General features: G+C 46.9%; 1 long non-coding RNA gene and 1 other non-coding gene across 2 annotated transcripts in view; both read right to left on the reverse strand.

Annotated features, from left to right (window-relative positions):
* The window catches only part of LOC123522654, a 267,540-nt gene that overhangs the window by 168,655 nt on the left and 81,011 nt on the right, over positions 1 to 17,874 (reverse strand). The window lies entirely within an intron of this gene.
* On the reverse strand, positions 1,040 to 1,146 carry LOC115872689. The gene has a single exon (XR_004048005.1). It is a non-coding gene; the product is annotated as a U6 spliceosomal RNA (small nuclear RNA).

Here is a 17,874-nt window from a genome sequence, read left to right on the forward strand (position 1 = left end):
GCAAGGCTCACTTCCTGCAAGACATCCCTGAGGAGAAGCCACATGGACCTACCCGGATGCAGCCCTGCGTCCTTGAGCAGCTGTGGGGAGACCTCTACCAGCGCTGAGATGCTTACACATTCACTGATTCGGCTTTCCTCCTGCAGTCAGCATCATGGCATCTGTTTTCTGAGATGGAGGAGGACTTTGTGGATTGGTGTTGGGCATATGGGTTAATGGGTTAATGTTGGACTGTGGGCTTGGGCACACTTAACCTTTATATAAAACTCTCTCTTATACATGAGTTGCTGTGGATTTGTTTCTCTAAAGTATCCGGACTAACACATCCTCAAAGTACCTGCATCAAAGAAGACTTAGTAGTGGCTCTGGTTTCTATGAGCTCTCAGTAGCACTACTCACCTCTCCCAGCTGAGGCAGTTAGAAAAAAGTGTTTCCCGGCATTGCCTAATGTCTACCAAGAGGCAGAATGGGTCCCCAATTGAGAGCCATTGACTGGTCCAAGGCACATGTCTATCGCCCAGCAGTCTGTGCTCTCTCTACCAGTTCCGTGTGTGTCTCATTCAAGCTCATTTCCCATGAATTCAATCTGCTTGGCATTTAAAAACGGCTCAAAACTCAACCACAGGCTTTTTAATGGTCCCGATAGATTTATTCCCAACCACGGGCAATGGAAATCACGGCCACTTCGCAACGGCTCCCGACCCAGCCCTGTCCATGAGCTCATCACCCAGGCCGCTGCTGCAAAAGCAAACCCGGCTCCTGCTTGCTGTCTGAGGGCCACAAAGCACCTTCCGAAGCTCACTGCAACTCTGTCACCCAGACAGCATTCGCAAAATCCCTTCACTGAAGACCAGCGAGGACCACGACTGATGGAAAATGTAACTGGAGTGACAGGCAGATGTTTTGGATGCATCCTCTGCATACAGCCACTCTCCTGGGCTAAGAAACCACGTGACTCAGAAACCAACAATTTCTTCCACGACTTGGTTCCAAGAAAACAGACTTCAACAAAGATGTTAAAATATGCCCTGTTGTTTTTTTTAATATGGAACACTTCACGAATTTGCATGTCATCCTGGTGCAGGGGCCATGCTAATCTTCTCTGTATCGTTCCAATGTTAGTCTATGTGCTGCCGAAGTGAGCACAATATGCCCTGTTTTATGCGGGAACACTGCTCCAACTTGCCATTTCAATCCCTGAAATGATGCTGCAAAAGGGAACTACAGATAGGGCCCTTCCTGAAAGCTTATGCAAAACTAGCACTGAAGGGTGGACCTTAAATTCATGGGTGCAGAATTAGACCTGTCAAAAGCCGGAGCCAGGCTCAATCCACTAAGGTCTAGAAGGATGGAGCTGTGTCACAGAGATTGGTGATGGGGCAGCCCTTCCCAGAACGCTGGCATACTAGAAACCACTGCCACCTTAGAGATTATCCTCAGTCAAGGACCACCAACCATATTAATTAGGTCTAAGCCTTGATGGGGCTCGATAGGGGTACAGCGGAGAATTGTCATTGTCGGGTCCAACAAAAATACCCAGTTGAGTTCCCAGCCTACGCCCAGAAGAACTGGGAAGAAAGGCCTGGTGATCCACTATAAAATATCGGTCAATACAAATTATAGCGTTCACAAGAGTAAACATGTCACTGACAGTGGGGGCGCTACTGGGCACAGGGCTGTCTGGGGCTGGGGGCTGGCTCAGCAGCACAAGGAACAAAAACCTTGAGACGATCATGACTCTCATCAATCCTGTAGGGCAGAGCAGGGCTCCCGGGGGCGAACGTTCACAGAAGCACAGAAGTAGGCAGCCACATTTCTCACCCGTTGAAGCAGCTGGTGGACGGGAACCATAAAACCTTTGGTTGGTAGCTAAGTGAGAGTCACTGCATTCCCAGGGCTCCTGAGCAGTGGCTGGGGAAAAAAAATTGTAATTTCCCATCTCCCCTCCAGGCCTTTCTCCAAGCATACACTATTCTTTTGAAAGGTGAAAATAATATCACAGTACTCCGAACACTGAAGGGCCAAGGTCCACCATCCTGGCTAGGAAGCCTCCTCTCTTCCCCTTCTTCCAGACGTTTTCCAATTAAACTGAGGGTTGAAGGTGGGGAGTGTGCACATGCCAGCCTTAGGCAGTTAACTCTGGTAGCCACAGAAACCTAATTTCTCTCTAATCTTTGAAAGGGTAAAGAGAAACATCTCTTGAGCCAATATTCAAGCTGTTTTGAACATTTGCATTGCAAAGCCCGAATGATAAGCAGAATGCATGAAGAGGTGCTGGGGGTGCAGGGGCAGGGAAGGCAGTAGGGGAGGCGGGGAGGCGACCGAGGAACTTGGTGGCATGGTGGGTTGTGCATTGGGCTGAGAACCTCAAGGTCAGCAGTTTGAAACTTCTCGTTGCTCCATAGGAGAAAAATGATGGTTTCTACAACCATAAATATTTACAGCCTCAGAAAGCCACCAGGTCAGGTCTGGGCTGTCCTGTGGGGGAGGGCACTATGAGTATGAATCTACTGGGCAGCAGTGAGCGGCTTTTGTGCTGCCTCGCAGGCTGAAAAGCACAGGGAAATGCTCTTAATGGGTTGAGATACAGTTCTTGCCAGATTTAATATCCTATAACTATAACTCTTTACGTAGTAAGTTACTCAGGTTTACTACACACCTCTATAAAAAGGAGGCATAACTACACACCTCTATAAAAAGGAGGCATAACGTAGCTCCTTATTTCAGACCCTGTAATTACCAACATATGGAAGCCCACTCTTGGTGGGGTTGGAACTGGCTTTGAACTGTCAGGAGAAAAGGAAATCTCTTACTTCTTCTTTCAGCCCTTGCTGAGGGTCTACTTTGTGCCAGGCCCTGAGGATACGTATGAAGAACACCTGGCCCTGGTCCTCTTCCCCTAGGGTGGGGAGGGCAGCGGGGCAGGGGGCAGAGGAAAGGTCAAAGACTGCTGGTGCCAAAAAGCAGGGAAGCAGGGCAAGTGGCAAAACGGGTATTTTCTCTCTGAGCCCAAACCAGGGGCTGGGGCGTCCGTCTCAACTGCTGCAGGACCCCACTCATGTCAGAGTCCACCCGTGCTCCATGGGACTTTTCACAACGGTCTCCAGGCCTTTCTTCTCCCGAGACACCTAGTGATAGACTTGAACCTACAAGCTTTCAGGGTGCAGCACCGAGCACGAATCATTGTGCCACCCAGGGAAATAATAGGGAGCTTCAGGTTTCCATCCTGACTCTGAACTCACCCAAGAGCATCTTCTGTTGTGAGCCACTCACGCGGGCAAAAGAATTCCAGGATGATTCTTGGGGATAGAAACACCTCCACGAGAGGTTTCCTGGCAAACATTGGCCTCCCTTCTAGAATGTTCACAGCTGACAAGAAAGGTTTTCCCAGGAGCACCCATAATGACTCCCTCGATCCCATCACAAGATGTGACATAGCAGTGTCCTTGTACCCTCTGTTCACCATGTCGCCCTCTATACTTTTATTTTAACAGTTCACATCTAAGTTTTCCCATGCCACTTTGCTATATTGCATTTGATGTTCACTTACTAGGTTAGCACTTGATAAAAATTACAATCAGTTGTTAACAACTGTGAGCAGTGAGCCAAGCGACAGGGGACATGTAAAATGAACAAGAGATTGTCCTTGTCCTGAAAGGAGTGTAACAATCTTCACCAGGGAGACAACCACATAAACAAACAACAGCCAGGTGTGAATCAAGGACCGCGTGAATTAGCACAATGTGAATGAGAGGCTGTTGGGGAAGTTAGCAGGTCCAGAGGTCTGACTTAGAACACAGGTATTAGTGGCATATGCAGGGGGTGGGGTGGGGTGGGACTTCTATTTTTAACTTCCCCTCCAGAAAATGATTGAATGATATTTGGTAATCCGACCTCGAGACAGGAAACAGGGAGGTCCCTAGCATTTAGCAAGGCGTTTGAAATCAAATAGGCTACCACAGTTCATTTTAACACTCAAGATAAAAATGATTTTGCCAGCCCTCGTCTTCCTGTCTAACTGTGTTCTAATCATTTCGGTCTGAAGTCGTTTTCAGCACTTTTGGTTCTGATCTATTTGGACCAGGAATAGGAGCTACAAATGCCTGTATAATAGGAGCCTCCTTTCCCTGCGTTCACTTCCATCCGCGCCAGTGAACACTGAGACGTTGGCGTAGTGGTTTGCTAAGGGGAGCTCTCCATGTCACTTGGCTGTGCATTTCGGTCCCATTCCACAGTTCGTGCTTGTTCTGAGAAACTTCATGCTTTGCTTGCTTGCTTTTGGCAGGAGAAAGATGAGGTTTGTCTTCTTCTATAAAAGGTTGACAGTCTTGAAAATCCTATGAAGCAAGTTCAACTTTGTCCATCAAGGGTCCCCATGAATCAGAATCAACTGAACTGCAGTGGGTGCAGGTGTTTATTTCTCACTGGATGAATCATTGTGATTGGAAGCAAGAGATAATGGGTAAATTTCAGGGGTAAATGTCTACAGTATTCTATTAGTAGTCTTAATTCTGCTTCTGTCGAAAGTCACATTTTTTATAGTGCACTTTAAATTGTCACTGCAATTGAACAATTGAAAAACAAAAATGTAAAGATTGCCTAATTTACTTCAGCAAGATCATTTTCTTGCGCATTTCATCAGTAGCTATTTACCTAAAAAGGACTTGCTCTTTTAGTCAAAATGCTGGATTTGTTTCTCCCTCCCTCCAGACAAAAATTTCGGATGCATTTTTGTTTCATCTGTTACTTGATTTTCCGAAGAGAAAAACACGCTTCTTGACTGGATTGAATTATTTTAACGTGGCTAGTTAAAAGGAGAAGGAGTCCTGGTGGGGCTATGGTTAAGCAATGAGCTGCTGACCACAAGGTCTGTGGTTCAAACTCACCAAGTGGCTCCTCAGGAGGAAGATGAGGCTGTCTCCTCTAGTCAAGAAATAGTATCGGAAACACTATATACATATATACTTTGGAAATTATATATATATATATATATGATGAGGGGGTACTGCTGACCACACAGTTAGCATTTCACAACCACCAACTGCTCCATGGGCAAAAGACAAGGCTTTCTACTTCTGTAAAGAGTTAGTCTGAGAAACCCACACGGACAGTTCCACCCTGTCCTATAGGGTCGCTATAACTTGGCATTGACTTGGTGGCAGTGACGTGTTTCGTAGTTTGAGAAGTCAGAATTGACTCGGTGGAAAGTTTGACTTTGGGCTCTAGTAGGAATGGTAAACATAAAGTTGACTGCGATGTGGTAAAAATGAACAGTGACGTACTCTTTTCCAACAGATGCAAATGAAACTGATGCCCAGTGTCTGTGTGCAAATGATGTGCGGGATTTTTCATGAGATGATTAATTGTTCACAATCTGACATCACTGGATACCTAGCTGAATTTCGTATGATTCTGGGGGCGCAGAAAGCATGTTAGTTTCACTATTCAAGCCTTAAGCAACTTTGTTATGTTTCTAATGATGTAGGCAAATCTTATTTCCAAACTCTTAAGAATGCCATACACTGTAGTTTACAAATCATTCTCTCGTTACACTCCGGCATTGAGCGGTGTCTTTTCAGCCAGAATGTTGCTTCCTTCCTTATCTACAGCTCCTAGTCCCCCATGGCGCTCTCCTCGAGCTGGTATACAGAAGGAGACAAAAGGAAACCAGAGACAGACAGCTGAGCAGGTGCACAGACAGGACTTTCAGATAGACCATTACAGTATTAACTTTCATTATTTATTCTTCTAAGACATCTGAATATTCAGCCTACTCTCATTTTCTGATTTGAATATAAGTAGATACAATTTACTTAATTACAAAAGAAAGCAAAGACAGTGGAAATTAACCTGTGGGAATAGATGGGAGGAAAGAAGGCAGAAAAAGGAAGGAGGGAGTGAAGGAAGAGAAAGAGAAGGGGAAGTGGAAGGGGAGGGAGAGACGAAAGGAAGAAGAAATGCAGTGGAGCTAGTTTTATGCAAGAGGCTAAGTTCACAAGATAGGCGAAGCCAGAATGTTGGGGAAATATACTTTGGAAATGAAATCTCTTAACTTCCCCTTAAGGTATGGTAACCCTCATTCGTACATGCACCTCTTATTCATGGACATGAAAATCTGTGAAAGACAGAGTTACACTACTGGGATGAACCATTCCCAAAGAACGCAAATAGTATCTTTCCAATAGATTTCACTTCGTTCTGTCTTTACAGCCTCTTGCCTTTCCATGTGCGGCTGTTGCAGGAGTTAGAGAGCTCAGGATGCCACAGCTTGAGTTCCTGATGTGGTCGTGGTCAGAAACCCTCTATCCCCAAACCCACCGGCATGTACTGGATTCCCTCTCATAGTGACCCGGTAGACCAGAGTAGAACTGCCCCCATTGGGTTTCTTTTTATTCCCCCTTTATTATTTGTGGTCCATACTGTGTCATTATCATTTTGAGCTATAATCTCGTCCTTTACAATTTTTTAAAAATCATTTCATTGGGGACTCGTATAATTCTTATCACAATCCATACATACATCCATTGTGTCAAGCACATTTGTACATTTGTTGCCATCATCATTCTCAAAACATTTGCTTTCTAATTGAGCCCTTAATAACAGCTCCTCATTTTCCCCCTCCCTCCCCGCTCCCCATTCCTTCATGAACCCTTGATAATATATGTTATTATTATTTTATCATATCTTACACTGTCCGAAGTCTCCCTTCACCCACTTTTCTGTTGTCCACCCCACAGGGAGGAGGTTATATGTAGAACCTTGTAATTGGTTCCTCCTTTCTACCCCCTTGTAATTGGTTCCTCCTTTCTACTCCCGGTATTGCCACTCTCAGCACTGGTCCTGAAGAGATCATCTGTCCTGGATTCCCTGTGTTTCCAGTTCCTGTCTGTACCAATCCCCACTGGGTTTCTGAGGCTATAAATCTGTATGGGAGCAGACTGCCACACGGGTCTCCTGCAAAGCGGCTGCTGGATTTGAACCACGGACCTTTTGGTTAGCAGTCCCACACTTCACCCACTGCATCTCCAGGGCTCCTTGTGGTGGTCAAAACAACTTCAAAATGTATTTATTTAAAAAGAAGTCTGTGATCTCTTACTTGCGTTATCTGCCTTTAAACTTTTTTCTTATCAAAGCACATAAGCTAATAGGTGCTAACAATATCCCCAAGCCCAGTATGCCTGCTTTGATCTTGTTGAACACCTAAGGTGGAATACCTCCTCTGGGCTCTCACATCCATAACAGAACACGACTGGGCTGTGCAGAAAGTCCACCGCTCTTGGAGGATCTGCTCTGACCCCTGGGTGGTCCGCGCAGAGCAGCCTAGGCCCGGCCTCAGTGGAGGGCAGGACTCAGGGAGCACGTGATGACCTGGACATCTCCTCCTGAAGACCTCGGGACCCCAGACGTCTTCCCTATATGACTTCACAGCCCCAGACACACAGTGTCCTGAGTGGCATAACTTGATTACCTGCCATTGTACTTGGCGGCTTCTGTTTCTAGAACTCCCATTCCTCTGCGTTATTGTCCTGAGGTGCCATCGGGTTGGTTCGCACGCAACCTTATGCATCACAGGACAAAACAGTACCCAGTCCTCTGCCCATCTTCACCAGGGTTCCCGTTATTGGGCCCTTGGGTGCCGCCACGGTGTCGCTCCATCTCCGTGAGGGCCTTTCTCTCTTCAACCGCCCGTGTCCTTTACCATGCACACTGTCCTCCTCCTGGGACTAGTCTCTGGGAGGGCTAGCAAGTTCAGATCAAAGTCACACCATGCACTGCATTCATCAGAGCTTTCAAGAAAGGGGAGCCTGGGGCAGTTCTGATGATGGGGAGAGCATTGGGGGAAGGGTTCAGCCCAGAGAGGGAGTGCAGGACAGACCCCCAAAAGTATGGAAACTAGCTCCTGTCTATGAGGAGTTGCTTGAAACCTTCTTGCTGTTGTTCGGTGCCTCCGAGTCGTGTTTGAGTCACCACGACATACATACATACATATATACAACCGAGTTGTGTGAGTCACCACGATGTACATACATACATACATGCATACATACATACATATATACAGCAGAGGGAACATGAAGCACTGCCCAGTCCCGAGCCACCCCCACAGACGCTGCTGTATTTTAACCTACTGTGGTATCCATTCTGCAAATCCATCTCATGGAGGGAGGACTTTGCCCTTCTTTTTCACGAACCTTCTCTCTATCTAAAACTTGGAGGCAATCAAGTCAAACAGATGAGTAGTATTCACCGTTAGCACAAGGAAGCCTCCTTAGCACAGAGTCCTCAACAAACCAGAAAGATGCCCGAGCACGTAGCATGGCGAATGGAAAAGCCCCCTTTCCCTCCTTTGCGACCGAACCAGCGGTACCCAAAGAAGGAACTGATGTCAGCATATCGAACAATATAATCTTCCATGATTAATTCATTTCTTTGGGAATTGGGGGAGGGTGTGTGTGTGTGTGTGTGTGTGTGTGTGAATTCAATGAGAGCCTTTGCTTCTAGTGATTGAATGATATCGTTAAACAAATAAAATTTTAATTGATGGTCGAACTCAGAAGAGAAACAATTTTGTTAAAATAAGTAAATAATAGAAAGGGAAGAAGCAGGCTGCTCATGCTCCCTACTGAAATCAGAAGCAACAGTTGACTTACTGGTAGGATTCTCCTCTTCCAGGCAGGGCACCCAGGTTTGACTCCTGGGAATATCCCTTATGCACAGACATGACCTGGCTACCCGTGGCGGGTCTGCCTGGTGCCAGAGTGCTACACAGGTTTTGGCAGAGCTGCTAGACAAAGACGTTGCTTCGAAGCAATGCATACAGTGTTCGGTGGCTTCTTCTTCTGCAATGGGGAGCCGAGTCCTTTTTATCGGCTGTTCATAGTCTGGAAGCTCCACTGAGACCTGTTCACTTTGGGAGACCCCGTTGGCATTTGAAATACCAGTGACATAGCTCCCAGCATCACAGCAACACGCAAGCCACCGCAGTGCGACCAGCTGACAGATAAGTGTCCAGCCCACCAAAGACAGACCCGGAAGAAGGGCCTGGCAATCTACTCCTGCAAAACAGTCAATAAAAGTGCAACAGATCACAACGGTCTGATCGGCCGCTCCTCACAGACAGCACAGGACACAAGAGAGCCCTGTTCCTTTGTGCATGCGGTCACTGTCAGGGGCCGGCTCCACCACAGCTGACAGCAAGGAGAAGTCCACGGGAGCAGAGACGTGACGGGGCTGGGTTTTATTAGTTAGCCTTCATCGCTGCTGCCCGTCTCTCCCACTGAGCATCGGAGCAGCGGAGTTTGGCAAGAGAAGCATCCCTGAAGAAGAGCCAAGAAAAATCTGTGCCAATCAGCAGTGTTCTCACAAGGGCAGAGTACCAAGCACAGGTACTAATTAATGGCAGTAAAATTGTCCATGTGGGTTTCACCATCAGGGTAAAGAAACCCAAAAAGCCCAAACATTAGTCCTCATTGCCACCAAGTCGACTCCGACTCGGACCACCCGTCTAGGAGCGGGCAGAAGTGCCCTCGTGGGTTTCTGAGACTCTCCAGGCACATAAAGCCTCGCCTTTCCCTCCTGAGTGACTGGCGGTTTCAAACTGCTGACTTTGCTGTTAGGAACCCAATGCCCAACCACGTTGTCACCATGGCGCTTGAAATAACTAGTAAATAAATATAAATAAGCCCATGCTGACCTTGCTTATTGGAGACTCTGTCCCCGTCCGGGACTGAATGTGCAAAGAGGCTTTGATTTTTAGAGGAAGATTCCATGGGGTCGGGAGAGAAACGGGTACCAGCTCTATCTGGAAGCAGGAAGTTTGAGGCGGGGGAAATGTGACATGGTTCTCTACAGATTAGTAAGTAAGCACAAGGAAGCCCATGCTTACCTTGCTTACTGGGTATTCCACCACTATTCCTGAAGGAAGCCCTGCAGCCCAGCTGCGCACACAAGCCAGCATTTCTCTCTCTCTGCCCCCTGATCCCCTCTCCCTGGTCTCCAATGTGGTTCTATCCCAAGGAACAGCGTGGCAGAACCAGAGCGGTTTAGACCTGCAGGGCAGCATACTGTCAGAAAGTGTCCAAAGAGCTGCCCCCGTCTGCAGTGTTCAGGGGAGAAGGAAAAAGTTGTAACCCAAGTGTAAGATCTACACTAAGGACTAGCAAGCGGGAGCCACTTAGGACCATTTGGCACTCCTGCCTCATGCATCTGAAAACAGCAACGCCATCCCTGGGGAAGAACGCCCAGGGTTTGTGGGAACGCTGGGACTTCAAGGGATCAAAGACCAGCCCCTGCACACCTCCTTCTTTCTCTTCCCATTAGCTCACCCTTGTCGGGATGTAAGGCGCTCAGGAAACCAGAGGCTTCTGCTGAACTGTTTATGTTGTTCAAGTCCTGATGAGGCCATTAGTCACCGAGCAGATTGCACAGTTACTGCAATTACGCAACTTCCCAGGAACAAGAAGAGAGCATTCCAAGTGAGGCTTCAACGCTGGGAAAATGTGAAACGCCGGGTATTCGTCAGCAGTTTTAAGAGCCATGCACTTAAAGGCCAAATAAAATAGATGTGTAACAATAAGGAAGTCGGGGGAGACAAAGCAATACGAACGACAGAATTGCCAACTGCCCGCTCTTCACAACGCATCCAAGTTCTGAAAACTTTCACTTACTCTGTGCCACGGAGACCCCAGGCCACAGCCGTGAAATGTCCCCTTCCCACCCACCCCCCCGCCCCTGTCATTTCCTTAAGGGCCTTGCCATAACCCAGCATCCCAACGTGCAGCACAGAAGAGAACCCTAACTCGGCTTCCATGAGCAGCCTGTTCCCTTCGGGGCACGCACTGCGCTGCCCCTGCCAACATCGCTGGCTGAACGCAGCGAGAACTGGGTCTGCCGTGAAGAACTGGCCTTCCCCTTTCTGTCATCTGGTCTCCTTTGTCATTCCCCAGATCAGCAGCCGAGGTCTAAATCATACAGTTGGGGATTTTCCAAAGTTCACAAGAACACGCATCGAAGAAGAAACCGAGGTGGTGTTTAGGAGGCCTGCGAGAGGGTCAGTTACTTTATCAGGACACTGAATGATTTTCACACGCGTTACCTGCAACACAGCGAGGACAAGTATGCATGCAGGGGTGGGAGGCGAGGGTCCCCCAACTCCCTCACAGGGCGGTCGGGGGTGATGGAGCACTCAGAAAGGATCAAAACGTCTGCCGTGGACCACTCAAGGAGCAACATAAGCAGGAGCCTTCCCAAGAGGGTTTTATGGTATTTTTCATGGCAAGACTTGTGACTCTTCAGTCTGCTAATCCCCACTTTCCGCCTCCTGTCCATATACTTTTAATGTATTTATGTGTGGAGCTCTGTGTTTCAGCTGAACTTGGAATGACAGTTATTCTTAAGAGACCGCCAACATGGGTCAGAGGAACCTCAGAAGCCTGGCTCGCCGTTGCTCTGGCATGAGAAGCCTTGACAGCCAAAACCAACCAGAAAGCTGATGAGATCCAGGTTTCCAAAACACCAGAGAAAAGACATCCTTAGCTTCCCTCCATCGGGCCATTCCAAGACCAGGTTACTGACCAAAGAGGCCTCCCTTTGGAAAGCAACCCACCACTTCCTCATTCTTCCAGAGTGCAAGGCTGTATGTTGTCCTTAGGCCAGCCACGCTGCAAGCAAGACATGGCTTGCCGCACTTCTTCCTGGGGTAGAATATGGGGCAGAAATGGTGCCCACTGGGCCAGCACCGCCGCAGCATCGCCAACAGCTGCTTTCTAAATTAACAGCCAGATTTTGCTATTGACAGCCTTCCAAAACTAACTGTGGCTGGTAGGAGGAGGGGTGTCATCACTCCTCTCCCAGACCTCCAAGCTTATTTCAACCGTCCACCCCACTTCACGACCCTGCGGGACCTTTTGACATAGAGTCCTCCTTACTCTTCATAAGGCACGACCCAGGTGCTTCGCCCAACTAAACAAACCAAAGTAAATTAAAATAATACCTTTATCATTCCTTATTGGAGATCTGAAGACCTAGGTCCCTTGTGTGCTGTAATCTGGAGATGACAGTCGAGGTGTCTAGGGGAGGGAATGGCTTGCCAGTGTTTGTGACAGAGACGCCAGGATTGGGGCTCAGGGGAAAACAAGCCTTTCACTGGGGTCCATAAGAGCAGACAGTGTTTTGTGCGCATCTGTGAACCACGCTCTCGTACCAACAGAGGGTCCCCTCCGCATTTTCTTCCTGGAAAACTGCTCTGCTCCCACTACGGATATGACCACTTTGAGGTCCTACAACCTCCCTTTCTTCCTCAGCTCACACCCGCACTGACCCGGTTTCCCCTGAGACGGAACTGTGCTCAAGCAGCAGGGGCCCAGGCTGCGCATTGGGTGCCAAGGAGCTGTCAGCACCTCTGCCAGTGGGATGGTGCATACCCCACTCTTTCTCCTGGGCCTTCCTCAGGTCTGGCTTGCTGACAGAGAAGCGCCACTTATTTTTTACCATTTGTCCGTTCTTCAAGGTGCCGACCACCGGACTAACAGATGGAGCCCTTGACTGATCCTCTAAGGCACAGGGACCTCTCAAAGTCAACCCCAAACTCCAGGGACACTTTCACTCCTCACGTCAGTTTCTCAGAGGAGGGAAATGGCCACCTTTCTCGGTGCTCCTTCTTTGGCAAAGATCCTAGACTTGTCCCACAGCAAGCGAGCTAGACAGCCCTTAGAGGTCAGAAATGCTGAGCCACCTCTCCCATTTTAAAGTAGTTCGTACTGGATTCTCAGTGGTTGACTGCCTGCCTTTTCTAGGAATTTATTAAAACGTAAGAGTTAGACGTGGTCTTAATTGCCACTTGATTCAATGGCCCTACCTAGTATCACCTACTGGTGATAACCAGTAGCCACCGAGCTGATTTCCATCCACGCGTGTCAGAGGGGCACTGAGCTCCAAAGGCTTTTCAACGGCTGATGTTTCAGAAGCGGAGCAGGTCAGGGTTTTCTTCCTAGGCACCTGTGGGGGAACTCGAACCACTGACCTTTTTGCTAGCACCTGACTGCGCTAACGGTTTACACCAGCCAGGGGTTGTTCCGTGAACTAGAAATCATTGTCATAAGAGATTCCTAGGCCTCACCCTCTCAGTGTCAGGCAAGTTCAGCAGAGGCCTGCAGGAGACACAGAGGACCCTGGGGACTTCAGAAGTCACACTTGAAGACCACTGACATAATGCAACATCCTCCTTCTCCTAATGCTTGAGAAGTTAGCTACCTTGCCAAGTACACAGAAGAGCAGTGACAGGTCATGAGCAGGCTACATGCCTGAGTGTTTTATTTAACCTCTACTTCTAAAGTATTTAGTGTTCAGTAAAATCTCAATGATTTATCTCTGTTTATAGAAATAACCCATGCTTGATAAATATATAAGTCAAGTTACTTGAATTTGTTACCTTAACTATAAATTTTCAGTCCTATAAACAAAGCTAGGTGGCTTCTATTTTAAATGAACAGTTTTTTTTGTGTGTTTTTTACATTGAGGATTCATTTTCCTTTAGAGTCTAAAGGTAAAGCAAGCGGTTGAAACAGATCGAAAAAAGCACAAGAATGGAAGTGTTCTTTAGGAAAAACAAACAAACAAGTTCATGGGTAAGGAGCTTCCTGATCCTTCAACTTGCACATACTCTTCCATTTCTGTATCCAGAAACTGCTGATCATCTGAGCAATTCTTTAAATGCCCTCACTGCCATGGTGGACTGACCTGTAAGGGTGCTGTACATGCTTCTCACTGCATTATCTCGCTTTGATCACCAAACCAGCATCTGTCTCAAGTTGATTCCAGCCCATGGTGGGCTCTTATGTGTCAGAATGGAACTGTGACCCACAGGGGTTTCCAATAGCTTTTTCAGACATAGATCACCAAGTCTTCCTTTTCCCAGCTACCTCTGGGTGGATTCGAACCTCTGACCTTTCCCTTAGCAGCTGAGTATGTTAACCATGCCACACAGGGGTTCCTGGGACTATCGTTTATAGATTAGTTTGCCCTCTATGGCGAGTAGCAGAGTCTCTCAAAAAGCCTCTTGCTAAACCATTCCACAATGAGAGGTGTCCTGGCGGTGGGGTCCTAGCTAGGCGCTGAGCTGTTCACCATAAAGTCTGCAGTTCAAACCCACCAGGTGCTACACAGGAGAAAGATGAGTCAGAAACCCTAAGGGGGAGTGCTACTCTGTTGCTTGCTATGCATCCACAGTGTGGTGATTTTTGTTTTGCTTTGTAATTCTAAAACGAAGGCCTTCTGCCTAGTGACACTGGCTCCTCTCCCCGCCCCCGCCCCATCTCTCTTCCTCAGAGGGAGTGAAGTGGAGAGCACTGGGTTTTCCCTTTCTGAGAAGGAACAATTGAATGAGTAACCAGTCAGGGTACCTTAGGTAGTTCCCCCGCCCACAGCAGGAGACATCTTGCACATTCTGAAAGGAATGTTACTGTATTGCTCTTGCACCCACACTTACCTGCTACTTTCCAGTCAATTCCAACCCGCAGCAACCCAAGAGAACACAGCAGAACTGCTCCATGGTTTCTGAGACTGTAACTCTTTACAGGAGCAGGCAGCCTCATCTTTCTCTCTTGGACCAACTGGTAGGTTTGAACTGCCAACCTTGGGCTCTAGTAGCCCCATGTCTAACTCATTAAGTCACCAGGGCTACTTGCATTCACGTTATCTGACACCACTAAACAACAACAAACCCCTCAAGGTCAAGCTTACTGCCTTCGAGTCTGTTCCGACTCATAGCAAGCTTAAAGGACAGGGTAGAACTGCCCCTGTGGGTTTCCAAGACTCAGTAACTCTTTGTGGAAGTAGAAAGCTGAGTCTTTCTCCCTCGGAGCCACTGATGATTCAGACGACTGACCTTGCGCATAACAGTCCAGTATGTAACCACTAGGGCACAAGGCTGGGGGAGGGGTGGGCAGACCTAACACTTTAAAAAGCAGCTTATCTAACATTCAGCAGTCCTTCCTGTTAGAATTTGAATGAGAGATGAGAGAATATTCTTTTTTTTTTAATGGCAAGAGATTCTAGGAGTTCTATGTAGTTAGATCAGAGTCTGGTTTACACGATTAACATAAAATGCTTCTAGGTAATAAAAAGGACGTTAGAATTTCCATTGAAGCAGATCAATAACAGAGGAAGCAGCCATTGCGCAATCTTTGAATTGTGAAGAACCGGAATATTCTACATGCATTATCAAGCTCTTATTAAACAACAACTTGGCAAATTCAGAAACATGAATTATGTTAGGGGAGGCAGTAATGACTAGCTCTACACACACACACACACACACACACACACACGATCTATCCTCCATATACAAGCAAAATTAAATTATTTTCAGATATAAAAATTGTAAGTAAGAATTCATGTGATTATCTATATATTATTTTTTTTTTTAGCTGCTCCAGCTCATAGCAACCCCAGGCCCAGCTGAATGAGACTGCCCGGTCCTGGACCACCCCTCAGCCGTTGCTCTGTGGGAGCCCATAGCTGCAGCCACCAGTGGCGACTTCCTGGAGATCTGCTTCTGCCTCACTGGCCCTCAACTTTCCCAAGCATAATGCCCTTCTCCAGGGATGTGTCTCTCTCGGGACAGCATGCCCAAGATGGACGTGACGAAGTCTCCACATCCCCCCTTCTAGGGACTTTCGGACTATTTCTTCCAAGACAAACGGCTGGTTCTTCTGGTAGCTCCTGGGTAAATTCAATATTCGTCACCAACAGCGTAACCCAAAGGCGTCCTGTCTCTTTCAGTCTTCTCTGTTCACTGCTCAGCTTTATCCCCACAAGGTGGTTACGAGATACTATGGCTTGGGACGGGTGCACTTCAGTCCTCAAAGTGACCACGTTATGTCCTAGCATACTAAAGAGGTAATCTGCAGCAGGTATGCCCGGTGAAATACATCATTTCAGTTCTCATCGGTTTAAATTTATACAAAACTATGTCTGCATTAAGTGTATAGAAATTTGTAGATGTATAAAATTTCTAATAATTACAAGCATGTGTTCATACAAAACTCCATAGTTAAAAAATCCCCGAGTTTCTAACAAATTCCCCAGGCATGCACACAAATGAACAAAAAGGCAAGTGCAGTTCCACGCTACTGTGTTTCACAGGGCACGATGGCCCGGGCAGTGGTGTTTCGTACACCGATTATACAAAAGCCAAACCCGTGGTCTTTGAGTCCATCCCAACTCACAGCAACTCTACAGGAGAGACTGCAGAACCGGCCACAGCGCTCCCAAGGCCGGAGAGCTTTGTGACGCAGACGGCCACATCTCTCTCTGGTGGAGCTGTTGGTGGCTTCAAACTGCCAGCCTTTCCGTTGGCAACCCATGACTTGGTAAACATGCTGAACAATACTTGTCCTAATTAAGATCGGTAAGAAAAAGGTCCAACCAATGCTCTACGAGCTGGCTAACGTTTCTGGTGGCATAATGATTCCTCTCATAGGCATGAGAAACATTATTTGAGGCTATGCCTAAAGGCGCTGTTTATGAGCAGGAATTACTTAGGACACACGGACTTTCCTGAAATAAGATTCTTGGCCACTGGAATCATACAGCATTATACTCTGGGCTAGAAAACTGAAAAATATTAAATAATATATGCATATAGGGAGCCAATTATTACATCAATAGTAAATAGAAAAACCTTAATAGTATCTTTAGGGGGAGGCAGCAACAAATTAAATTCTACAAAGAGTTAAAATACAATCTCTCCAGACCTTTCTTAAAAAAAAAATGTATCTACGGATCTAAGGAAGAAAATCAGACACAACAAATATTTACTAGGAGCCTCCGGTGCAGCTAGAAGTATGTTTATCTCTAAGTACCACCAACCTTCAGGATATTCACAAATCTATTTAACTTTATAACGTATTACAATAAATAATGCAGCCTTCTAAAAGGTGCTTAGGGCTGTAATTCCATCCAGTTTCTATGATGACACTATCGGCCCTGGATGGAATTACAATCTTAATGTGAATAATCGGGGTGTGCTACTCCACGTGCTCAGGAGACTCCAGGGTGAACTCAACTCCTAAAACAACAGCCAGCAGGCCACTGGCTTGTAATTATAACCAGGAAGCAAACCTCTGCAAGATAGTATGTGAGTAAAGGTCCATTGAAAGCAACGTCTCAACTCCTTGCAGCAAAAGCTTATTTTATAGATCTGTAACCCGTCTCTTCCTTCAAAAACGAATATTGCACTTTGGTGAAGAAAACCATCCAAGAAGGTGCCCCACCTATGTGTCTCATATATTTGGGGGGGTGCCAGAAGGCCAGCTAGACACTACCAGTAAAATCTTTAAAGCCTTGAAACCGCCTGCATCTAGAATTTATACTAAACCCGCCCTCCCCCCACCAAAAAAACCCCCTATCCATTAAGAAGCGAAAGACAAACTACACTCACAGCAGCCCATGATTTCCATTTGGTGGATGGAAAACGTTTGGGAATGGGTCTTGGGACCGGCTGTACAACATGGTGAGTCGATCTGCATCCTGTCACTGAATTGTACACATTGAGTGGTTGAGATCGCCAACATTTCGTGACGCACAATCTTTGAAGAGTATTTGTGTGTGTTTCTTTATAAAAGGAGCCTTACAAATGCACTGGTATTCCTTCTACTTCTTTGAGCCTAGCCTGACATTTAGGAGTAAAATGAAGCAAAGGGCCTGTGTCGACAAGAGGAGAAAATAAAGAGTAATCTAGAGAGATTAAATTCAGGGTGGTAGGAAAAAATGACTTTAGAAACAGACACAGACTTTCCTTGGGAAAACAAAAGGCAATGGCACTATGAATCAGCGTTTTTCTCCAGGCAGCCGGGAATAAAAGAGGAAGTACAC

The sequence above is a fragment of the Echinops telfairi genome, unplaced genomic scaffold (genome assembly GCF_000313985.2).
Source record: "Echinops telfairi isolate 266 unplaced genomic scaffold, ASM31398v2 ScPeMD7_7439;HRSCAF=8477, whole genome shotgun sequence".
Lineage (NCBI taxonomy): Eukaryota > Metazoa > Chordata > Mammalia > Afrosoricida > Tenrecidae > Echinops > Echinops telfairi.